Source organism: Dermacentor andersoni, chromosome 10, assembly GCF_023375885.2.
Source record: "Dermacentor andersoni chromosome 10, qqDerAnde1_hic_scaffold, whole genome shotgun sequence".
NCBI lineage: Eukaryota > Metazoa > Arthropoda > Arachnida > Ixodida > Ixodidae > Dermacentor > Dermacentor andersoni.
This window is the reverse complement of record NC_092823.1, coordinates 122,045,653-122,053,980: the sequence shown is the minus strand read 5'-3', so window position 1 is coordinate 122,053,980 and position 8,328 is coordinate 122,045,653. Positions and strand designations below refer to the sequence as shown.

At 41.6% G+C, this 8,328-nt stretch overlaps 1 non-coding gene across 1 annotated transcript; it reads left to right on the top strand.

Annotated features, from left to right (window-relative positions):
* The first annotated feature begins 153 nt into the window (after nt 1–153).
* On the top strand, nt 154–226 carry TRNAF-GAA (transfer RNA phenylalanine (anticodon GAA)). The gene has a single exon. It is a non-coding gene; the product is annotated as a tRNA-Phe (tRNA).
* The last annotated feature ends 8,102 nt before the right edge of the window (nt 227–8,328 follow it).

The window sequence follows — 8,328 nt, the reverse complement described above, 5'->3', positions numbered from 1 at the left end:
TTAAGTGGAATAACTGAGAGCAAATTTCAGCGTTGTGCATAGCAAAACCTAGGCACTCAAAAAAAAAAAAAAAACAATCCCCTCCCTATTCCTAATATAAAATTATCTTTTGTTCATGGTGCACAACGTGTTTAATATTGCAAACGGACAGCTGCCGAAATAGCTCAGTTGGGAGAGCGTTAGACTGAAGATCTAAAGGTCCCTGGTTCGATCCCGGGTTTCGGCATAAGCGTTTCTTTTGTTTTCTGCATTTTTTTTTTCTATTTTGTAAATGATATGAACTCGAATTGATTGTCCATTACCGTTGCAAAACTGCGCCCTGAATTATGAGGCACATCGAAGCGGAGCGATCCGGATGCATTTCGGCCCGATGAAATACGGCCGCCGGTGAATTTAACCGGTGACTTCGTGCTCAGCAGGCCACGGCAGCCAGTGACGCACCAACTATTTCTCGAGTGTGCGTGTGTGTGGAGGGGAGGGGGGGGGGCAAACCAAAATATACACAACTCTCTCTCTCTCTACATACATACATACATACATACATATATAAATATATATATATATATATATATATATATATATATATATATATATATATACGGAATAAAGAACTAACTTAAGCCAACAAACAAAGACACCAAGGACAACACAGGGGAAATTAGTTGTACTTACAATCGAATTAAAGAAACTATAAATTAAAGGAAATGAAAGTGGATGAAAAGTTCGTAGTATTAACACGTGCACAAATACCCCAGAAAGTGGATGGGAGAACGGCGCCGCGGTAGCTCAATTGGTAGGGCATCGCACGCGTAATACGAAGACGTGGCATCGTTGCCCACATGCGGCAAGTTGTTTTTTCATTCACTTTCATTTCCATGAATTTATAATTTATTTAATTAACTTATGAAGTACGAGTAATTTCCCCTGTGTTGTCCTTGGTGTGTTTGTTTGTTGACTTCTTACGCTATGAATAATAAATATCGGGCCCCTCGGTTAACGCCCTTTGTTCTCGTTCATTACATATATATATATATATATATATATATAGTGTGTGTGTAAAAAATTAAATGAGATGCCAACGTTACCACAGCCGATCGGCGACACAGTCAGACTTTAATCTTATGGCACATATATCAGCCACCAAAGTGAACAAAGAGGGAAATTTTACGGTAAACGGTTATTCATGGGTGATCGAAGATAGAAATTCCCGAATCGAATACGAGTGTTAGAGAAAAAAAATGATCTCCGAATATCGAATCAAATATCGATAACGGAGTGCCTGATGAACGCGCGCGAGGTAGCGAGGGGTAATTTCTCCCTTACCACATTCCCGAACACATTCTCTCGCTCTCTCTCTCAAACACTATAATAGTGTTACTTTGCAGCTGTATGTGTTACCAAACCGTTAGAAATGGATCAAGCTGTAGTCATTTTACTTATTTGTTTAACGAATACCCCTCAATGTCTGGCGCGCAACTAAATCAAGTAAAAACAATGCTTTAATTTTTGCGACAGAAACCCCAATAGCCCAAAAGGCGAAAATACTAGATATTCTTTTGGTGCCAGGTAAAGTGTCACTGCAAATGCGCGAAACAGTCAAGAAATGAATGGATAAAACACTCGGAGACATAGCAACACCGAACCATCACAATAATCAAAATAAAAGCATATGTATACTTACTTTTAGTAGCAAGATTAGCTATAGTTTGCCGGTAAGCGGTAAATCGTACGACAACGATGGTAAATACCTATCTACGGGAAAACAAACCGCTCTCTGTCAGTAAATAATTACTTCATTCACCTAGATAGGGGGCTAGGTCTGCCAAACCCAGAAAAGAAGCTCGCGTATACTAATCATTAGAAGAACCTCAAGCATAAATCAAGACAACAATTTTCAAAAACGTAATCTTGTAGCATATTCCCTACGCACGCTCATGGAGTACTTCGGCATCGAACAGCACAAGTCCACAGGCAGAAGAAAAGAAAAAAACCCATCGACATTGTGTGCAAAATTATAACAAACAAATGGGAGAGGCAAGATTGGGAGAGACAATGGGAAGTTCTCCCTACAAAAAAAAAAAAAAAGACTACAGAAGTTCCGCATAACTCCTACAAAAAGAAATTCCCGAACTGCCCCCCCCCCCCCCCCCAAAAAAAAAAAAACAGCTAGCCGTGCACTCTCCAAAGGCAGCTCAGCCAGGTCAGTCTGGAGGACGGTGCAACAGACATTTAATTAGGCACAGACATTAAATAATTATGTAAACATTTTTTTTTTCGCGATTAGTTACTCTTATCGCAATGTTGGTCATTTGGAAAAGCAGGCATGTAGCAGTAGTAAGTAGAAAAGCCTGAAGGAGCAGCGCGTTCAAAAAATTAAGACATATTGTGGGACTCTGCTGCAGGCGAATCGTCGTTTTTACGACGCCGGCCATAGGTTGTCACGCAAGTCTTTCCAAAATAAGGGAAGGTAAACTTCAAATGACAGGCATGCCTTACTGAATAAAACAAAAACAAACACACTAACGAAAAGAATGTGCATAGAATTAAAAAAACAAATGTAATTTGCAAAGATTGCGGTACGAATGTTGGATAATTGCATAACGTTCTATTGCATGCATGTGATTACATGCGGTTGAAATGTGCCCAGAAAAAGGCCTAATTTGTAAAGTGTCATCTACATAATTATGTGAGTTTTGCTGACATTGATTTCGGTGGCATGTGCAGTTTTGTCATTGCAGCGGAAGACATAAAAAACGATGCTTCTAAAACGCCCTCATAGTGCTCCGGAGCAATTCATGGCAAATGCCGCATCCATTCCGCATATTTCGAACTTCGTGCACGCGTTAGCCATCAGCTTCCCCTTATTCTTACGGAATATAAGCAAGGTGCCTTGTCCAGTTCACCGGACATATTGGAGAAGCCAACCACGAGATATATGACACACGAAAATCAGAAAACAACAAGGGTTCAGCAATTCTTTGCAACTCTTCTACTCAAACCAAGAACGCGAAAGTTTGCTCACATGTTACACTTAACGTGCTCAATATTTTCATCGAACTTGAAGTTGATGACGTTGCCGTTGTTTTGAAGACTTTCTGGAATGCTGCGAATAAGGGCAGTATGACAATCGGGAACGCCCGAATCACTAACTTCATGCAAAGGCTGTAATTAAGCTACAAACATGAAACGTTTATCGTTTGTCATGCACGGCATTCTTCATTTTTCAACAAACTATAAAAGCAGTAGCTCCCATAGTTCACCAAGGATATCGACGAACACCAACTACCCGCCACGCAGAACGTATAATAATTGCCAGAAGACGAATATTTAGTAATTATTTTCAAAAACAGGTAATTAACATACACACTTCAAACTTGCGGTACACGTCACCCATAAGGTGCTCCCCCCCCCCCCCATCTCTCCCTCCATTTGCTATAAATGTGAAATCACTGCCATCTCTGGTCTCCTCAGGAAAGCGGGCAAACTTTTTAAGCGTTTCGTATAGAGCCTCTAAGCAGGCTGAAAAGAAGCATTTGGCAATTTTTATTTAACCCGTAACAAACTCGGACCATTAAAATTTTGGCTGCCTATTGCCCACAACATTGCAAACATTTTGTTAAAATATGAAATTTTGAAGGATTTGGGTTCTTTTTCTAGAAAGCCTTGATAAATGACATATAAGGTTTTCTAATGTGAGTAGTTTGTTTGACAGATGAGCTGTAAAAAAAGTTACTAACACTGAAGCTGACGGTGCAGATATGCCAAATCATCCGCTATAGTGTTTCCTTGAATTTAATGTGGCTTGTCAGTGTTCTTGTGTTGAAACAATGGAGCGACCGTTATGTAACGGAAACTTCGTAGCTAACGTAACTGTTTTATGTCCAAAGTGTTCTTTTTTTTTTTCAATGACATAGCAAGCAATGGATGTTTAGAGAACCAGCGATGTCTCCGGGCGACGCAGTAACTCTTAATCGACGTCGGCTGTCTGGAAAGAAGGCCACTTCCGGGTGTCATTATACAAGAGCTACGAAATGAAATTACAGGCGCCGATGGATGAGAGCCCGACACTCGCTTAATAGGATGTTTGGCCCTCTTGTCGACTTCTGCCAGGCTTATGAACGGCAGGCCTTAAGGGTTATGTGCGTGTGTCTGTCTGTCTGTATGTACGTACGTATGTACGTATGTATGTACGTATGTATGTACATGTGTGTACGTATATGTAGCCATGCGTGTGCATGCTTGTTGTGTTTGTGTGTGTGCTTTGTTTCGTTGCGCGTGCGCGATGGAGGCGGGCCGCCTGGCGGCCTTGTCTGATCTCTGGGGCGTCTGCCCCACCCATGCGTCCGGACGACAAGGATTGTGGCCACATATAGTCGTTTGGCACGCAGCGCTGCGTAAAGCGTATGCCACAAATCGCAAGGCCCGCTCATTCTACGGTGGAGCAAAGGCGGCGTTGACTCGTCTTGACTGTTGGAGGAGCATCGCGGAAACGATTGAGGCAAGTGTAGAGTAATCTGCCCTCGGGCTGTGGCAGCAGTGCTCGCGGCCTTGTAAAAACACCGGTGGCGCGTTTACGGCGCAGAAGTTTGCCAGGGAAGAAATCAAATAATTTGTGCCGTATAATTCGGTATACAACTACATGTTCTTGATGTGTTCAAATATATAAATAAAAACAAAGCACGTCTAATGCACCAAGGTAACATGCAGCTTCCTTGTAGATTTATAGGTATTTTTTGAAATATAGAGAAACATTCTAATTGCGAGCAAAGCTTGTGACAGCTGAAGGGTCCTATGCATGCATATATTTTAGTAGGCTATAGCGAGCTGCATGTTTGTAATTAACACTAACGCGTGACATTTCCACAGAGATAATGGGGCTGGTTTTTGGAGGTGATGCTAGCGGTGTCTGTATTAACGGTAGTTACACTGATAACAGAAAAAAATCCTCGCATACGAATACCAGATGATGTCTTGATTATTAGTCACTTATAATCTAAAATTAAAAACGATACGTGACGTGTGAATAATTTGTAGACACTTAGAAAGTTAAATGTGTGACGAAAGCGCAGTGACGCTTGTGAAACGTTCCGCATAAATACGATCGACGCCACCGTCGATTGCTTCTGTTAATGCGGCTTCCTGCTTGCTTTGGTCAGGTATCTCTTAAATTTTACATTTTACATATTTTTCTTATTTGGAATTCAGAAGTAGCTTGTGCATTTACTTTTGGAGGTTGGCGCATGCCGCAAAGGCCGAGCGAAATCAGAACACTAATCACACAAGCTCGCTGCAAATAAGCGGCTTTATTATAACAGCATAGATCTTTACATGAAATAAAAGTCACGTGAACGGCGTTTCAGCAGGTATATCGATGCTTAACATGCATAAGTGTTCATAAGCACAAAAAAAAAGATACTACGTACAGTCCCACCACACACACCGGCGAACACAAGCACATCGCGAACACAAGCTGTCCGCCGCTGAATGAAGAGATACATCCAACCACAATATAGAGTAGTCGCGGTCTGGTATGGTGCTCCAGTTCCTGCACTTTTGCAGCAGAAGATAGTAGAAGCAAAAGTAGATAGCAGAAGATGTAGCAGAAGACGCCACTTCGTTCACAATATTCAGCAAACCGCAGCTCAACGTGACTTGCACAACCGTGAATTCTGTCGCGACAGCAAGTCTTCTGGTCCAGACCGTCCAGATTGCCTATATATTGTCCCTCCGGCCGCTGCCCATTCAAGTGTGTCATGATGGAAAGCATTTCAGCGTTTATGCCAAATCTGCTTCCGAAAACTTTAAAGATTAAAAGAGCAAAGTTTTTCTGCTGTACGCATTGACTCAAGCGTTGGAAATAAAGCTTACAATTTAAAGGCTTAGCTGCTGCTTCGTTTACCGCTGCCAGCAGTGCGCTGTAGTGGTTTAAAAGTTGGCGACACCTCAAGGCTTGATCGCGAAACACGTCACATGCCAAGGACTTGCTTACGCATTCCCTTAAGAGCATACGAGAAATCTTTCGAATGACGCGTGAACAATGCAAGCCGACCTGGAACATGCTCTTGTTTTTGTTTATACATATTCACTCGATCTTACAGCCTCGAGCGATTTATGCGTCAAGGAGTGGATGATCACAACTAATTAACATTAAGTATATAGCTGCCTGCGTGGCAATGATGTCGCATCGCCTCACTCGAGTAATAAAAGACGAAGAAAAAAACAACAACAAAGACTGTGTTTCATTCTGTCTGGTCACGAACTAATCTCACTCGAGGGGGGGGGTGCCCAGGTAGTCTTCATTAACCCACAACCCTCCCGCATTGGCGCCTCTCCTGGACAGCTTATGAGCGTTAATCAGTCATTGTCACTATGCCTCGTAACTGTGCGCTCGTGTATGCGTTGCCTTTTCTCTACTTGCCATCTCCCCAAGAGGAACCGGCGGAAACACGAACGAGCGCAATTAAACTTTGATGATGGTGATGCACCTTCCATACGTACATATATACTTTAATATAATAGTCTCTTTGTCTGTGATAGCGTGAATTAAAATGCGGTGAAAATTCCTTAATGATGGGCAACATTAGACAGTAAAACAATTCCGGGATCGGTTTTACTCAGGTGGAACGCACGGATAATAAAGTGATTCGGGGTTGTGATTAGACGAGCAACCAATCGGACTACTTACCTTCCAATCGAAACAGCCTGACGATCGCTCCTGTAATGCGACACTTCAAGACCTGAAGAAAGCTGACGCGACGGCTGGTTTCCGCGAAATAATAAATTCCAATCAATTTCCCAGAGCAAACCGAAACTGAAACACCGAGCGGTGAAACTGTCCCTTCCGTAATGTAAGCGAGGTTCGCATTGCGCGAGGCTATACTTGTGCAATGCTTCAATCAGCAATGAAGCACTGTAGCCACGCGCATACCGTATCGCCAACCGTGGAGACGCGTCTCATTTATGAGACGTGTATGCAGGCAGCTGGTCTCTCGCTCTTCCCTCTGGACACGCTTCTCCATCTGGTGACGCCGTCTGGAAGTCCGCGTGTAATGTGTGTCTGAATATACCTATATTCAGACAAGATTGTAGCGATATACCGTGTGTCCAACGTAACTTGAGCCAAAATTAAAAAAAAATACCCAAGTACCACGTAGCTGGACAGAACCAAGGTAATGTTGTTTGTTGGCCGTCGCTTGGAGCAAGTGAAACAATATTTTCTTTTTATCTCGCCTAATTGTATAATTAATTCTTATTATCTATTCCACTTCATTAAAATGTTATAGTCGGAGCAAAAGCGTCGATGAGAAAATTGTAAACCATCCTGAAAATATATCGATCCAGCGTTTTGTCGCTCAATACGTGTTACGTAATTTTTTTTTTGTTCCCAAGCACAACACACAGCCCGCGTAACACGAAAAAAGTGGCGTCCGTGTTAGATCCTTTGTTATATTTTATTTTTATTAAAGATATCTGCAACGGCTAGTCCTCTTCTGTGCGATTATTCGCAGATGAGTGCGAATAATCAGTACTAGGTTTCTTGCGGCGAAATGCGAAACATTTCTTCATAGTAAGTAAGCAGCTTTTATGTCAATCTAGCGTTCAGGAGTCTATGCTGGAGTACACGCTTGTACAGTATGGTCTGCGCGTTAAAGAAAAGGTATAAATAACTATATAGAAAAAAGAAGGATGCAAAATTTAGTCATAAGGTTTGTATTTAGTAATCGCAGAAGTAATTTTAGCGCGACTTTTGCGAAATAGAGCCTCGTGGGGAACGCTCGAAAAGCGTAGAAAAGAAAAAAGAACAAGGCTTAAGATGCTTCACAGTGTTCCTTTTTTTTTAAAGAACAGACCATGGAAAGAGACAAGTACATACATCTACAGTATTATGTTGCTGCACGAGTAGATCATACGAGCAAGATTATAATGAATTCAAGTACAGAACTGACAAATTTAGAAATTCGTTTTTCATCACGCAATTTCACAATCGCTTAACCGAAAATGTTGCCCACGCTAATTCCAACGCTTCCTTTTACCCTCCGCTGCAAGTTTCTTTCAAATCCAGTATTTGACGCTTGTTAATCGATGTGATATGATGTTTCATTATTTAAATTCAATATTTGATGTTTACTAATGTGATACAGGTTGTATTTTTCTCGAATCTGTATTTGATACCTGTTATTTAACATTATGATACATGCTTTCGTTTTTGGAATCCCATATTTGATGCTTCGTACCTGATGTTATATGGCCTGAAGTATTTTTGTAAACAAATCCAGTATTGATGCTTGGTTTTGATATTCATGTGCCACCTGCACATTTCCCATGATC